Genomic DNA, 16,806 nt, shown 5'->3' with positions numbered 1-16,806 from the left:
TGGAGTACACATGCCAAGACTACTAGTCCACTGGATGGTTGAGAAATGTTTGTCATTGAAAGCTGTTTCACTTCCTGCCCTATGCCTCAAAGCAGCTCTCTAATGAAGTTAGCCTTTTCTGTCGCTAACACCGCTGTGTGGATGCCCCATGCCTCCTGATTTTCATTTTCAGAACTGGGTTACGATAATGGAACACTTGGTTTCTATTGCTTACAATTAAACTTCAAGGCAGTCCAACTAAGGAGAGGAGGATGGGATGTCAGGATGAGAGTAAGTGGTACAGAATGAGAGGGCCAGCCACTGGGGACAGAGCCAGCAGGCGGCAAGGACAATAGTTCATCCTGCTCTACAACATTGACCTCTGGGAAACTGAGTCCTTAGACTTTCCGTAGACTGAACAGCTAGCACCAACCCCCAAGAACAAGGGTCACCTCAACTGAAATGCATCTCTGCTCACTAAGGTCAGCCTATGACTTCCCCCAGTGACAGACACCAAAAGTAATACCCAGGATCGCTTTATATTCTCCAAACACTGCCATAGTCCTGTCGCTAAAGCCTGCTGGTGGCTGGGAGATCCTGTTGCTGCTAAAATCTGAGTCCTTTCATTGCTCACAAGTGTCTAGCTAAAATACAGACAGCTGCTATGTCTTGCATGCTAGCTCCATGCCAGGTACATGATATACAATGTACACCTGCTCATTTAATCTTCCCATGGCTCACTGCTGTCTCTCCTTACAGATGAGGAAATGTAGGCACCAAGTGGCTAAGGGACTTGACCTGGGCCAGCTGCTAACACAACTCTACCCCAGGGGTATGTGAATCCAACCCTGGGCTCCCTGTTCCCAGCATGCCATTCCGGGGCTTTCTGGTCTACCATTCTGTTTAAGAAGACTCCCTTGCCAGTGGTAGAGGTTCATTCATTCTTTCAGCAAACAGTTCGTGAAAGGGGCTCCCACATTGTAGGCCTTGGAGGTGAAGAGTCGAAGTACTAGAGTCTCCTCTGCCAGATGAGATCAGGCCCGTTCAGGGTAGCAGGATCTAGCTTTATTTGTATCAGAAAGGATTCCAGGTCCCTAACCTCTCGTCTTGATCTTTCAGTGGTGATTCAAAACCCTACCTATGAATCTGTTATAAACACCTCCCTCACCCCAAGCTATTTGTAAACTGTGGTGTGAGACATTTGTTTACCTGATAACCTCTGTCCCCTTGTTCCTTGCTAGAAGAATCATCTCCAGGTCAGAGAGGCCATAGACCAAGCCCGGAGTGCTAGGCGCCATTGGTCAAGGCATTATTAGCATTCTGACTGCTCTCTCCCAGCCTCCCTAGTAGCTAGCAGCAGAATAGTACCCAGCATTGGCCAAGAGACCAAAGATATGGGGTGACTGTATACACAACTTTGTTTTCTGTATACAAAACTTCGTTTTCAGGATAAAGTGGGTCTCCCATAGCCTTCATCCTGCTTTTGACAACTAGGTCTGTAATAACCATGTACCAAACAGTCCATTAGACAGTTACAGGTCAACACTGAAGTGGAGCCGCAGAGAGAAAGGTCTCTAATAGATGACATCATGCCCTGCTTTTCTCACCCCCACAGTAGCCACGCCCCCACACCACCTGTCTTCCTGCAACATCCTGCTTCCTTCACGGCTCCCTCAGGTCAGGAGCCACATCACAGGCCTGAGCACACGTGGGCACTTTGAATGACTACAGGTCTCCTAGAACCAAAGCGATTCCAAAGTGTTCAGAATGACAATTTCACAAGGGAAGGGGAGCCCGCAGATTGCAGGTTTGATGTGGCTTTGACAAAAAAGCAACTCGAACCAGTTGAGCAAATCAGGCTCGATTTGTGGCCTGCTTTCCTTGACGGCATCTCCTAAAAGCACAGCTTAATGACTCCATGAACAGTTGTGCTTTTATTGGATAAGCATAGTAAAAGTGTACAGAATAACTCTCTGCTGAAATGGAGAACTCTTTGGCTGCACCTGAACCAAGCTCATTTGTGCATTTTAAAACAATTTGCACTTGGCCTTGTGCTGTGCTGTTCTTGCCCGCACTGCCTCGATGGTGCCAGTGCAGGATTACTCTGCAGTGGCGCATACACTCCTTGCCAGGGCAGCCCCATCACCCATATGCCCTCCTTCCTGGACAAGTCACCTAACAACAATGACACTGGTCTCTCGAAAGGAGCACTGGGGGGCGAGCACTTGACAGCTTCTGAGTAGTTGAAGCGCAGAGGCAAGGACGGTAGTGAAGGGTCCAAATGGAAGTTTCCAGTGAAGCCTTCCACTGGCTGTCATCTGGTCATCATATCTTGATGGCAATGATAATGCTGATGATGGTGATGGTGTTAGCCTTCCTAAGGCCCTCCCCTTCTCAATGGGGGCAGGGAGAATGTCTTTGCAACTGTTCATTGTCCTCTCCACTGATCAAAGGCACTGAGGCTGAGGTGCACGAAATCTCCTGAGTAGACTCAGGGTTGGAAAGATGGCTCAGTGAATAATGTGTTCACTATACAAATATGAGGACCTATGTTTGAATCCCCAGAACCCACATAAAGCCAGAAATGGTAGCATTAATCTATAACCCCATCACTTCTACAGTGAGATGGGAGGTATACGCAGGAAGATGTTTGGGGCCCATCTTTGCCTAAGGCCATACTTACTTGGGAGCCTGGAAGCCTGGCACACACAGGAACAGGCAATAAGAGATCGTTTCACATGAAGTAGAAGGTGAGGACCAATTCGCACCGGAGGTAGTCCTCTGACCTCCACATGTGCTGTGTGGCACACATGTGCACATCACAGACAGTCAAGAACGTTGAGGACTGTCCAATGGCCACTTCCATATTTGCTTTGAAGAGAAGAAAGCAGACATGGTCCAGTCTATACAAAACCAAGAGACTCCCATAACCCTTTCTTGGTACAGGGCCAGCAAGTTGTAAAATAGAATTCATAAATTTATCCAAAGCTTTCAGAAGTGCATGCCAAACGCCATCTAGGACCCTTTATCTGATGAGAGACCACACATACCACATGGTCACATTCAGGAATGCATGTACACACACGGGCCAGTTGCTGTGTAGGGATAGAACTAAACTCTTACTCTCTCATTTAGATTCTATGTGTGGAATTATTCACAAACTCATAGATGAGGCAAGGCCTTAGGAGATAAAGAGACTGTTTATTGATGGGCCTGGGATGCCAGCTCAGACTTGGCCAGAGCCACAGTGTACTCCTCTCTGTTTCTAACTGCCCTCTGGATCCATAAGTGGTCTAGAGAATGAGGCAGAAGCTGAGAGGCCACATTCTCACTCTGGTCCCAGATATCTGGGACCAGTAGCTTTGGGGGCCCACCTTTGCCTAAGTCCGCAGCACCAGGGTGAGGGACGGACCTCCAGAGGTTTCCACGAAGGAGATCCGGAACGACACATGCTGCATTCTCACTGGCTGAGTCATTTCTGTTAGTTGAATCAATTTGAAATATTTTCTAGGTCAGACATCATTATAGGAAATTCAGGGAAAGCAGAGCATTCTGGGAAAGGAAAAGGAAATTGGTTACAAATGTCTCTTGGCCAGATAGAGCCATTCTTCAGACTTAGTATATTCTTCCCTACACACACACACACACACACACACACACACACACAGAGGCAGGCACACTTACAGACAAATGCATGCACATGCACACACATACACACACACACACACATACAATCACATAGATAAACAAATACATACAGCTGTGCATGTATTAATGGTGGAGATCAATCCTGAGAAATGGACTTTACACAATTGTGTCTTTGTGTAAACTCCCCAGAGCATACTTACACCAACCCAGCTGGAACAGTGCTGCAGGCCTCCGCTGCACGGCACAGTCCTTTTCTCTTAGGCTGTGCACCCATACAGCATGGTGCCACCCTGGATGCTGTAGGCAGCTGTAGTGCAATGTTAAGCATTCATGTATGCAGCCAAGTTTCTGATGACAAATGCATAAGCAATTTAAGCAGTGGGTTGAACTACAGAGAACGTGACCGTGCTGCTGCTGGCTGCTACTGGAATTTTCCAGCTCTGTATTAACCTTATGGGCCCAACATCCCACATGTGGTCACTAGCCAGAAAGTTCATGTAAGAGTCAGTCTCTCTCTCTCTCTCTTTCTCTCTCTCTCTCTCTCTCTCTCTCTCTCTCTCTCTCTCTCTTCCCATCCCTTATCTTCATGAATTCATATAAATGCCATGTCTACATATATATTTGTTTTTACACATTTTATTAGATGTTATAGTTTAAATCTAATATTACGTTAACATCTTTCCCTATCATTAGCCACTATTTAAACTGATTTAATTTTTATTTGTGTGTTTCTGTGCATATGCATACATGTGCATACATGTGCATGCAGATGCACTTGGAAACCAGAACTCAATGTCACATGATTTCCTCTATCATTGTCCACCTTATTTTTCTTTGTGTGTGTGTGACAACATCGCTCACTGAACTTATGCTCACTGATTGGCTAGACTGGCTGTCCATCAAGCTCTAGTGATTTGTCTGTTTCTGCACCACCCCCAAACATCCCTGCCCCCAGCACTGGAGTTACCGATGTACGCCACCATAACCAGCCTTTACATTGATGCTGGGGAATCTGAACTCAGGTCTTCATGCTTGCAGACCAAGTCTAGACTCACCAACTGGGATCTGTCCCAAGCCCCTAAATCAATTTTAATAGCTTTAAAATATTTTATGTATGCAAATAACAGAATTTATTGTTGGTGCCTCTATCTTAGACATTAAAATTGTTTATTTCCCATACATTTAAAAATGGAACTCAGTGCTCACAGACCTGCCCGCTCCTGAAATGAACTCCTGGGAGTTAAAGTGCCGAGCTGGGATAGAAACATCTCAAGTCACTGATCAACATTGCCGACTTGCTGTCTGGGAAGGCATTCTGTGTCATGCTGTCTTTGTCCCTTCTTGGGTGGGACAGAGAGTGCTGTAGAGTTCACATAAGAAAGAAGGGATTTCAGCTGGTAGATCTGAGGTCCACATGGCCACATCCTCTCTGAGGGAGTCAGTACTTGAAGATATGCTGAGTGGTATATTTAGTGCATGGGGACAGGAGGACAGATAGGTGACCAGAGGTGTCTTTATCAGCTAGCCTTGGGGAAGAACAGACACAGACTTGCTCAGTAGACATAGAGAGGCTCTGGGGAGCAGACCTGCTTCAGCCATAGAATACTCTGATAGGGGCCATCCTCCTGCCTCTGCAGGAAGCCAAGGCCTTCTATCTTATAAAGGTAGGAAGTATGGGTAACCCACAGGGTGACATCCTCCCCAGCAATAATGGCCTTAAAGAGGACAGGACAGCATGTTCATTTGTGGTCAGCAGCCTTTAACAAGGAGGAAAATGCAAATGTCTTGTTTCAGCAGGTACCCCAGGCTGGAGACAGGTGGGAGCCCCAGGGTGGGGACGATACTACCCCTTATGTGACAGTTCAGACCCAACAGTTTTGAGCTACAGACAACAGTTTTCCTAGGTTTCTTCAAAGTTTTTAAGCGTTTCACTATGCTTTCTAAGACTGACGGACCTGACATGCATTCAACGTGAGGTGAATGGCAGCCATGTGGGGGATGCTTTTCTTGATTCATGGGCTTTGGTGTGGGACAAGGGATGGGGATACCAAGGTGGCAGTTGTCAGATCTCAAGTTCGCTTCTCACTCACAGCCTCAGAACCCAAACTCTCCTGAACACAACATCATTTAGCAACTATAAGATCTGTGAGCCACTGATTGACTGCATCATAAACTGGGAGCAGGATGGGTAACTCAGTGAGGTTGAGTTTAAATCCCAGTTTAGGCTTCCTAAACATATTATTGCTTATTTAAGATTGGCCTTGTTGCCAGAAATTAACAAATAAAAATGTATTTTGACTCTTTAAAAGTGTACTGGGAATACATAAATCTACTTTTGCATAAAAGTAGAGCTTAGTTATCGATATGATGGTGAGAAATGAAATATAAGACATTTCCACAATGTTTAAGGCCTAAAGAGTGAGTTAGAGGCTGGGAAGATGGCTTGCTGGGTGAATCACTTTCTACACAAGCGTGAAGATCTGAGTTCGAGTCCCTAGAACCCTCATAAAAGATGGATGCCATAGCATATCTGTAACCGCAAACCCCTACAAGAAAGACAAGAGGCAGAGGCAGGAGCTCATAAGCCAACCAGCATGGGTAGCCAAAAACAAAAAAGAGACCTGTCTAAAAAGGTTACCCTCCGTCCTTGACATGCATCACATGACATGGTGGAGCTGGGAGAGTAAATTAGAAGTCTAAATAACCCAACTCGTGTAACATTACCTGCCTGAATCTTCCTCTTTAAGCGCCTATCCAGCCATCCACTTGAAAGCATAGTTACCAACTACCAAATGCATATACTGTTAGCACGCAATCTTAAACTGTGCAAGCTCTGTGATGTGGGTGATATTGTTTTTCCCATGCAGACGACTTTTTTATTGTGGTAAGAACTCTCAATATGAGATTGCCCGTGTTAACAGACATGTAAGTATTCCAGAAATTACTGCTCACGAGCGGTCCAATGTCTATAGTTTATCCACTCAGCTACAGGGAAACCTCCTGCCAGTCCCTTGTCTCTTCATCTTCTGGTATTCCATTCATCGAGTCTGTGAATGTGGTTACTTCCAAATGCCGTGGTACATGAAACCATATAGTGTTCGTTTTCTGTGGCTGGCATATTTTACTTAGCAAATGTCCTCAAGACTCACGCGTGCTATTATCTATTATAGAATTCCCTTCTTCTTGAGGGATACATAATATTCCAAAGAATAAAAAATAGATAAAAAATATTTTAGGTGTCATATTTTCTTTACACGTCTTTCTGTCAATGAACATTTATTCTGGCTGTTTCTACATCTTTCCTATGTGGGCATTGTGATTAAATCCATTTAACAGATGAGTCAACTGAGGGTCAGAGAAGTCAGGAAACCCTAAAATTCAAGTAACCTTGTCAGACCGGGCCTTAACTAGCTCTCTACCTCCTCCCTGCCTCTAACTTGTGTACCTCAAGCATTAGCAGCCATGCAGAGGTCCTGTCGGGCTTGTCACTGCGAAGAGAGGCAGGCCAGGCTAAGTCATACTATTCTAAAGGCCCATTCCTACCATTCCACACGGTCTTCCTCCATCCTGCAATGAAAACACACAGGGGAGAGGTGTAAAATTCTTATCATTTGTGGCCAGGCATGTTTTGTACCAGTATGGTCTGTTTCCTTGAACTGACAGGTGCTAAGTAGGCCGCTGGCTTCCAGGGATGTCCCAGCCAGAGAGAGTGGAGTGGTGAGAGAGAAACAGCAGCCAATTAGTGTGGTTTTACTGCCTGGAGTCCTGGGAGGGAAATCTGGGCCATCCCTGTGGGGCAGGGATTGATTGGGAAAGATTCACACAGGAAGTGCTCATGTGGTGTTAAGATCAGACTGGAGAAAGAAGAGACCAGTGGCCATGTCAGGCATCTCTACATCTCTGTAGGGATGGGTGGGCTGAGGCAGTGTGAGTCACCTGGATGACCCACCTGAGGTTCCTCCTGCCCTGAGATGGGAGCATTTATACCACCTCTGGTGAGGCAACCAACTGCCAGGTTTCTAAGGACCACCCAGTCAATGCAAGGCCGAGAGTAGTTTCCACCTCTGCTTTAAAACACAAAATGAGGACTTGGGTGAGGAGCCCCTTTGGGATTTGTCCCTTCTGACTGGGACATGAACCCAGGAAGGTTAGTTAGGAGGGCTCGAATGAAGCATCTCTTAGGTGAGCATAACTAAACAGACTTTGCTGTCCCCCTTCCTTGGGAACTTACGGGACTTAGCAGGAAGTCCCCTTTACCCAGACCACTTCCCAGCATCAGAAAGAACAGGACATCCTGTCCCCAGAGCTCTGCAAGATCAAATCAACCAGCACCATCTCTGTCCCCTTTCTCACCAGAGGCCAGCAAGGCCTGCTCATCAGCATTCTGCCCGCTGGGCGTTGAAGCTGCGGGAATTCAGAAGTAGGTCACCCCACAGGCTAGGAAGGCTGCCGTGTGGTTTCAGCTAACTAGGTTGCTGGAAAGCCCCCCTGCCCACAGTTATCCCCTGAGTCACCGCCTCACCTCACTGTGAGGCAGCAGACTGACTCTGTCTGCAGCTTGCAAGGCTGTCCTGCGTGGGGCATGGAGAAGAAGTGAAGCCTGCCTCTGAAACCAAATCCAACAAGTGTCACCCTCGTTCATTCTCTGGAGACCCTCAAGAGCCTTCCAGAAACTAGCCTTGGTGGAGGAGCACTTGGGAGCACTGCTGAGGAGGACTCAGCCTCTGTCCTAGACTCCCCGTGCTCTGATAGATCCAATCATCTGGCGGGAGCAGGCAGCAGAGCTGTCCCAAAGGCCTGGGAGGCTTCAGGTGGCACAGGGTATACAGAGAGGGAAGCCTGGGACCAGAGGACATCAGGGTAAGAGTCACTGATGGCTAAGTGGCAGTTGTTTAGATCCCCAAGCAGAGTCAGAAAAAGGAAGGAGGACAGTCTAGTGTTCATCCTCTTTGGCCCCGTGTAGTTTTGGTTGATTTGGGAGGTTTTGGTGGGGTTTTTGTTTCTTTGTTTGCCTTTTTTCGTTTTTGTTTTTCATTTTTGTCTTCATTATTTATCTACTTTACGTCCCAATCGAGGCTTCCCCATCTTCCTCTCCTCCTACTCTCTCCCTCTTCCCTTCCATCCCCTCAGAGAAGGGGAGTCTTTCCTTGGATATTGTCCCACCCTGGCATATCGAATTTCCGTAGGACTCTGTGTGTGTGTTCTTCTAGTGTGGTTAGGCAAGGCAGCACAGTTAGGGGAAAGGGATCCAAAGCCAGGCAACAGAGTCAGAGACATCCCCTGCTCCTGCTCTTAGGAGTCCCACATGGAGAGCAAGTTACTGTTACGTATGTAAAGGGGCCTAGGTCTGTCCTGTGCATGATCTCAGTTGGTGGTTCAGTCTCGGTGAGCCCCGATAAGGTCCATACATTTTGCTAAGGAGGTGCCATTTTACCTGAAGGTGCTGGAGATGCTCTGGGTATTTTCTGGTGGGAAAATATGACCAGATATCTAATTTAGAAAGATGTCTCTAGGGCTGGGCAGTCCATTCCATCAGTGACGCACTTGCAAGATCTGAATTAAATCTTCAGAGCCCATGTAAAAGAAAAGACATGTGTTATTGCTTCCACTCATAATCCCCATACTGGGTAGACAGAGACAGGAAGATCTCTGGGACTTCCTATCAGTCAACCTAGCCTACTTGGAGAACTCTGAGCTATTGAGAGATATTCTTTCAAGAAAAGAAGTAGACAAAACCTAAGGAATGACACTCAAATTTGTCCACCACTGGGAACAAGCATCTACAAGTATCAACACAGACACACAGACACAGACACAGACACAGACACAGACACAGACACACACACACACACACACACACACACACACACAAACACACACACACACACACGGTTCCTCTGACCACAAGGATATGGGGATAGCTTAGGGACAAGGAACAAGGAGAAATTGCAGACTCACACAGGGAACCCATTAGGCCTGGGGCAGAGTGACTCAGGACAGAGATTACTTGGAGGGACACAAACTCACCCAGCAGATGACAGTGTGAAGGAAATGGGAGAGGCAGAGTGTCTGAGGAGCTGAGTGATTCAGTCTGCACACATGCAATACCTGCTGTGTGTCCTTGGGTTCCTGACCTGCCTTCATCATCCTGCCTAATCTCTGCACTTCCCTGATATGGGTTCCTGGGCTGGCCCATCAGAGGGGGGAGGGGATGAGACACAAAAGGCATCGGATTCCAGAGCTTGGAAATGCTGTTTGAGGGTAACTGCTCCCTGCATCCCTTGTTAACCCCAGCCTGGCACACCCAGCTTCAAGTATCAGCGAGAAGATCTGGATGAGTGGCTGGACACAGGCAAGGGGCATGTCAGAAAGTCTCAGGCATACATACCCAGAGGAACATTCAGGGCATCGTTACTCTGTAAATTTTCTGTAGCACATTCTAGAATGTTCTATATTTCTATCGCTGTCCAAGAGAATGCCCAAATGTACTCACTATTGTTGTGGGTGCTTGAAATATGGTTACCAGGAATTTTAACTTTTATTTCATTCTCATCAACTTAAACTTGAGCCACTACACTTGGTGACTTGGTGCCTAGCCAAGGCAGGCCAGGTTTGAAACCAAGACAAACTGGGCTTAAAGCACAGAGAGCCCAACCTGCACTAGAACTACATGATCAATGACTTCTGCTTAATGGGTTCAGGTGCCTGCTACTAGCTCTCCTCCCCATTCCTTGGGATAACAAAGACTCACAAAGGCAAAGGAAGGGCCCATCTTTACACGCAGAGAACCTGGGTATCAGACTGGGGGATGGCTCAGCGGATAAGGTGCTTGCCTTGTGAGCACGAGACTCTGAGTCGGATCCTGGAAACTCTCGTAAAATTCTTGATGGCTCACATTTGTATTCACAGCACTGGAGAGAAACAAGGATGAGAAGGGCTGTGGAGCCAGCCAGTGTAGCCGAGTCAGAAACTGTAGGTTCAGTGAGAGGCCTTCTCTAGAGAAATCAGGTGGGCAGCTCCTGAGGAATAGCCCATGTGGTGTCCCCTGACCACACACACACACACACACACACACACACACACATCCTTGCATGTGCACACACACACACAGACACATCCTTGCACGTGCACACACGCACATACACACACATCCTTGCACATGCACACACACGCACGCACACACACACACACACCCCGAAGGAAAACCAGAACATAGCACTCATATGAAACACCGGTGTTTACAGCCCCCATCTCTCTCCCAAGTACCACCCCACCACCCACCCAGAATAGGATGAGAACACCAGCCTCAGGGTTGGGGGCCACAGGTTAAATGAATTCACAGCCTATATGAAATTTCCCCTGGGGTGAATTCGAGTTGCAGGAAAGGGGACCAAGAGCAATTCCTAAAGGTGGGTAGGTTCTTAGGGGACAGATAGGGGATAAGGGGACTCTAAAGGAATATGAAGGAAATAACCAGAAAACTAGGAGGAAATTCTTTATTTTTTCCAACCACAATTTTTTTTTCAGATACTCATTTAAAACCAGAGAAGAAATTCCCTGGTCATCAGGAAGTCCATTTACGCTGAGAATCACCATGCATGGCAATGATTGCCTGAGAGAGTGGCCCATCAAGCCCAGAGCGGGGCCAAAAAGTCAACATGTCCCTGGGAAACTGACCTGCTGGCAGGGTCACTTCAAAGAAGAGGGCAGCAGCTACCCAGCACTGGAGAGAATTTCCCTGGAGTGGTGTCATCCTCTGAGTGACTTCAGTGAGCTCAGAGTGGAGAATGGGAATCATGTTGCCTGGATAAGCTTGGGGAGGTAGCCTTAAAAGTGCCAAGGCCTTGCTAGGAATGAGGTGAAAAGTGCCCACCACAGGCCTGAGGGGACAGCTCATCAGGAGAACCCGAGTTCAATCCCCCAAACCCACCTAAGGTTCACTGTTCAACCTGGGAATACCAAACTGACAAGCTGAGTGAGAGATCTGTCTCTGGGGAACAAGAACAGAAAAGTGGGTACACTTGGAAAGACACTTAAGGTTGGCCTTCACACAAAACCTGCACTCGTGTACATGTGTGGGTGTACATGTGTGTATTCATGGGTGTGTGCACACACTCACACACAGACGTACAAAGAAAGGTAACCCCTAAATGGTAACCATGAGTTTTTATGGAATCCTAAAAGAGTGAGCTGTCCCATCGTTATTTCTGGCAGGGAATAACTCAAGATGCAAACTAGAAGCATCCAGAGATGTTTTTTTGCTGGTTTCCTTAAACTGTCACCCGCCGGGGGGCGGTGAGCACATCTGTAATCCTTCCCCATTCGTGGCATGCCACAGGACATCCACCCAGCCCAGCCCCTTCTAGTCCATTCTGTTTCTCAGCTGCAAATTGAGCTTTTACAGGAAAGAAAGCCAAAGGAAGTCAAAAGAAAGTTTCAAGAAACAGAGACTGGGGCTCAGAGATAAATAGTATCATTGCCCTGAACTCATTGTTTCAAACATAAGATTTTATTTGGAGAGGGGGAAAAAAAAGTGTAATTATGTCATGGTAGATTGCTAAATTCTTTGACTTCCAGCTCAATACTTTCTGCAAGATTTCACAGGTGAAATCCGCAGCCTTTAATTACTGCCTTGCGTTAAGAAAAAGAGACGCTTTCTTTCTGAGTGGCTAATAACTTTATTGGAAGAGGTAATTATAGATCTGATGGTAGTGGTCAAAAACATAGAGGCCTGTGGACGGCCGCCTTCTGAGGTTTGCCCCTTAACAGTGGTGCAGTAGGAGTCGCTTCCTCGGCCAGGCCAGCGCTCTGTTTGTTTGGATTTGCCACGGTTTCTTATCCCCCCCGCCCCCCCCCCCCCCGGCAACTCTCTTCTTCTTAAGGGGTGGGGAGAGAAAACATTTAGAAATCGGTTCATTCCCTGGATGAATTTCTTCCCCTCCCAGAAAGTGAAAAAGAAAATGTCTCCTGTAATTGGACAGTTTGATTGGAGGCAGGTGGTGCTGAGCGGAGGCAAACAGAGCCACAAAGCCAGTTTTGGCTTCAAGCACACTTCCCCAGCTCCTAGTTCCAGCAGTACAACATGGAAATTGGCTCCCCAAATGCCAACAATAAATTTAATCCCCGTTTTTTTCTAACAAGTACCTTATCAGCAACAAAGATGTTGAGCGCACAGACCCTACACGATGGCAAAGCTAGCCCTGGATACCACCCTCACCCCCACCCTGCCCCACCCCCCACCCCACCCTCAGCCCCCAGCCCCTCACCAGGCCTTGATTTCCCAAGGCATGTTCTTACTGCCACAAAACTGGGTGTAAGCTTGAGTCTGGAAGCAATCGCTGTCATTTGAAAACATAGTGAGATTTTGTTTTTCTGGGTAAACTGGCCTCTGTGTTGCTCATGTTGCATTATCTTGAGCTAATATTTGCTTGCAATATTTTTGGGTAACAAGCCGAGCCAAGCCGGCTTCCCATCGCAGATTACAAACGTCAGTCCTGAGAAGGGTCTAGAATGAGTGGCAGGGAAGTCAGCCGAAAGTGACTCCTACTCTTCTACTGTTTTCAGGCTAAGTCCGTGAGGCCTGTATTTCTTTCTTTTCTCAAGGGCTACCTCGTTCATTTTATCCATCGCCTACAATCAGCTGATATGGCAGTGTTTGGAGAGCCCCAGAGAGGTTAATGGCCTTGACCAACCTCACTCAGTAAGCTGATAGAGAAGCCACAGACCCAGACACGAACTCCCCAGACTGACTCCACCTGTGTGCCTGTAACTTCTTCTGTGTAGTGAACCCGTAATTTGAAACTGCCATTTATACGGACGGATCTTAGCCATACAGAGAGGAGGTTCAGGCTGTGGAATGCTTGCCAATATACGTGGAGCCTTGGGCTCGAGCCCCAGCACCACAGCATCCAGGTCTGTGGTCCCAGGACTCACGTGGAGGCAGGGGGTCACCATTTAAGGTAATCCTCAGCCTCTGCTACATATGACAAGTCAGTTACTTCATATTTCTTCCCAAAGACATTTACAACTTCTCAGACCCCTTACAGGAAGCAACCAAAGAGCCCTGACAGGGTGGGGTCAATGGCAGTGGATCTGGAAGATGGACTTGGGGAGGCAGCAGCCTCTGGATCACTTTGTCCTTCTCAATTTGGACACCTTGAGTAAATCTTTTTCTGTATTATTATTATTATACAATAATTAACAATTATTATATATTAATAAGTAAATAAATCTGTTACATTCACTTGGCATTTTTTCTTATTCACTTCCGCTCATGCTCAGATTTGTCTAAATGTATTCTAGATTGCTTCTGAGCTTCTTATCCGTTTGCAGAACTTGGAAAAACAACCTTCTCTGATCTCAAATAGATGCAGGCAGAAACAATCATCTCCCCCCATCTGTGTCTTCTAACAGTTGGATAGCTGTATTCTATGAAAACTGGTGGGAGAGTTTGCTCAGAGCCTCTGGACTGAAACACACTTCCTTGCCGTTCCAAGCCTTCCAAGCTCACAACCTTGACTTTGCTCACAGGACTCTCAGAGCCTTAGGCTCTTCAGAAGACAGAGTCCCCTTGAATGACCAGGACACTTTTACAAGTCTCGTTGACAGACAATATTTCCTGAAGGCCAGCTAACTAGCGGGCAGCAGCAAGAATGAGTTTCTCCCAGCTTCTTAGACAAGGAACTCTTTTGTCCCAAATGAACAGCTTCGTGTGGCTGCTACTTGGTGTCTGATGGTGCCGGGCAAGCACAGAGAGAAGAGGTGTCCAGCAGCACCAGGATCATTTTCTCAGAAGGACTGCTCACTGATCAAACCTGTCTGAAGGAAGACTGCATTTGTACAAGGAGTGCTGGCTGGGAGATAACTCAGAAATCTTGGCGCTACTACAGAACCAATATTTTTACAGAGGTGACACCATCTTAAACAATGTCCCCAGTGTGCAGGCTACAAGTGGCCCTCTATCCACAGCCAGGAAGGGTGACTGTCTTGCCACCTCTTCTGAGGAAAGAGACTCAGAGGGGGGCAGGAAGTAAGAGTAGAGAGTGAGCACCTTGGGGGCACAGACAGGAAAGCCACTTCAGGGCTCTCATTCTGTAAGGAAGCCATCCCTGTCACCCTGCCCAAAGCTGGCTTCCCGTGGCAGAAACAGGTTGCAGTGTCACCATCTCAAAGGCAGATATCCTGCTCTATTTGTTTTTCCAAGCCTGTTTGGAAACAACCAGGCACAAAGGCAACAGCACCCTGTAGTTTTTCCTCCTGTGTGTCCTGAACGTCCAGCACCTCGCAGACAGGTGCAAGGGCGCCAGGTGCCGTGTCCTCCTCCCTCCTTGGCCTGAGCTCTTTCCCTGGAGAAGTGCCACATGTCCCTCATTCCGTCAACAGACAACCTCCTCCTTCCTAGAATCTCATTTCTTCCCAAACCCTTTATCATTTCCCAGCAAAAGCAAAAACAAACCAAAAAAAGAAAAGAAAAAAGAAAAAAAGCACCGCCCCAGTCCACAGCATCATCTAGGCTGGGTGGTCCAGCTGCGTCAGATAGAGGCATCCCATAGTCTCCTTTTGTACAAAAGGGGTAGGGAGCTGGCAAGTGGCCCAGGCCATATCATAGGGTTCTTGGCTAAGGCCAAAGGACAGGGGACAGGGACAGGGACAGGGGACATCTATGCATCCACTCTGTGTTCTGAGCTGACATAACTAAGACCCATGAATGGGATGACTTGCACAAGAGACATGGACTCTGGTGGCTCTGGAGGCTCAGGGACCCTTGTTTCACCTCACCACTAGGCCAACCTGACTTTTTTTGTTTTTTTTTTTATTAACTTGAGTATTTCTTATATACATTTCCAGTGTTATTCCCTTTCCCGGTTTCCGGGCAAACATCCCCCTCCCTCCTCCCCTTCCTTATGGGTGTTCCCCTCCCAACCCTTCCCCCATTGCCGCCCTCCCCCCAACAATCTAGTTCACTGGGGGTTCAGTCTTAGCAGGACCCAGGGCTTCCCCTTCTACTGGTGCTCTTACTAGGATATTCATTGCTACCTATGAGGTCAGAGTCCAGGGTCAGTCCATGTATAGTCTTTAGGTAGTGGCTTAGTCCCTGGAAGCTCTGGTTGCTTGGCATTGTTGTACATATGGGGTCTCGAGCCCCTTCAAGCTCTTCCAGTTCTTTCTCTGATTCCTTCAACGGGGGTTCTATTCTCAGTTCAGTGGTTTGCTGCTGGTATTCGCCTCTGTATTTGCTGTATTCTGGCTGTGTCTCTCAGGAGCGATCTACATCCGGCTCCTGTCGGTCTGCACTTCTTTGCTTCATCCATCTTGTCTAATTGGGTGGCTGTATATGTATGGGCCACATGTAGGGCAGGCTCTGAATGGGTGTTCCTTCAGTCTCTGTTTTAATCTTTGCCTCTCTCTTCCCTGCCAAGGGTATTCTTGTTCCCCTTTTAAAGAAGGAGTGAAGCATTCACGTTTTGATCATCCGTCTTGAGTTTCATTTGTTCTAGGCATCTAGGGTAATTCAAGCATTTGGGCTAATAGCCACTTATCAATGAGTGCATACCATGTATGTCTTTCTGTGATTGGGTTAGCTCACTCAGGATGATGTTTTCCAGTTCCAACCATTTGCCTACGAATTTCATAAACTCGTTTTTGATAGCTGAGTAATATCCCATTGTGTAGATGTACCACATTTTCTGTATCCATTCCTCTGTTGAAGGGCATCTGGGTTCTTTCCAGCTTCTGGTTATTATAAATAAGGCTGCGATGAACATAGTGGAGCATGTGTCTTTTTTATATGTTGGGGCATCTTTTGGGTATATGCCCAATAGAGGTATAGCTGGATCCTCAGGCAGTTCAATGTCTAATTTTCTGAGGAACCTCCAGACTGATTTCCAGAATGGTTGTACCAGTCTGCAATCCCACCAACAATGGAGGAGTGTTCCTCTTTCTCCGCATCCTCGCCAGCATCTGCTGTCACCTGAGTTTTTGATCTTAGCCATTCTCACTGGTGTGAGGTGAAATCTCAGGGTTGTTTTGATTTGCATTTCCCTTATGACTAAAGATGTTGAACATTTCTTTAGGTGTTTCTCAGCCATTCGGCATTCCTCAGCTGTGAATTCTTTGTTTAGCTCTGAACCCCATTTTTAATAGGGTTATTTGTCTCCCTGCGGTCTAACTTCTTGAGTT

The 16,806-nt window shown here is 47.1% G+C and overlaps 1 long non-coding RNA gene across 2 annotated transcripts in view; it reads right to left on the bottom strand.

The window, feature by feature from the left end:
• The window catches only part of LOC103692605 (uncharacterized), a 29,898-nt gene extending 20,707 nt beyond the window's left edge, over positions 1–9,191 (bottom strand). Inside the window, exons 1-3 of one of the 2 annotated variants that reach the window (XR_015622296.1) lie at positions 3,828–3,943; positions 3,354–3,531; positions 2,663–2,850 (exon numbers count right to left, since the gene is read on the bottom strand). This is a non-coding gene — a long non-coding RNA (uncharacterized LOC103692605). Of the gene's footprint in view, positions 1–2,662; positions 2,851–3,162; positions 3,532–3,827; positions 3,944–7,072; positions 7,195–9,061 lie in introns of those variants that run through there. The other variant, XR_015622297.1, reaches the window with a different exon arrangement.
• Positions 9,192–16,806: the final 7,615 nt, after the last annotated feature.

This window comes from Rattus norvegicus, chromosome 6 (genome assembly GCF_021556685.1).
Source record: "Rattus norvegicus strain SHRSP/BbbUtx chromosome 6, alternate assembly SHRSP_T2T, whole genome shotgun sequence".
Taxonomy (NCBI): Eukaryota; Metazoa; Chordata; class Mammalia; order Rodentia; family Muridae; genus Rattus; species Rattus norvegicus.
This window is presented reverse-complemented; position numbering and strand designations above follow the sequence as displayed.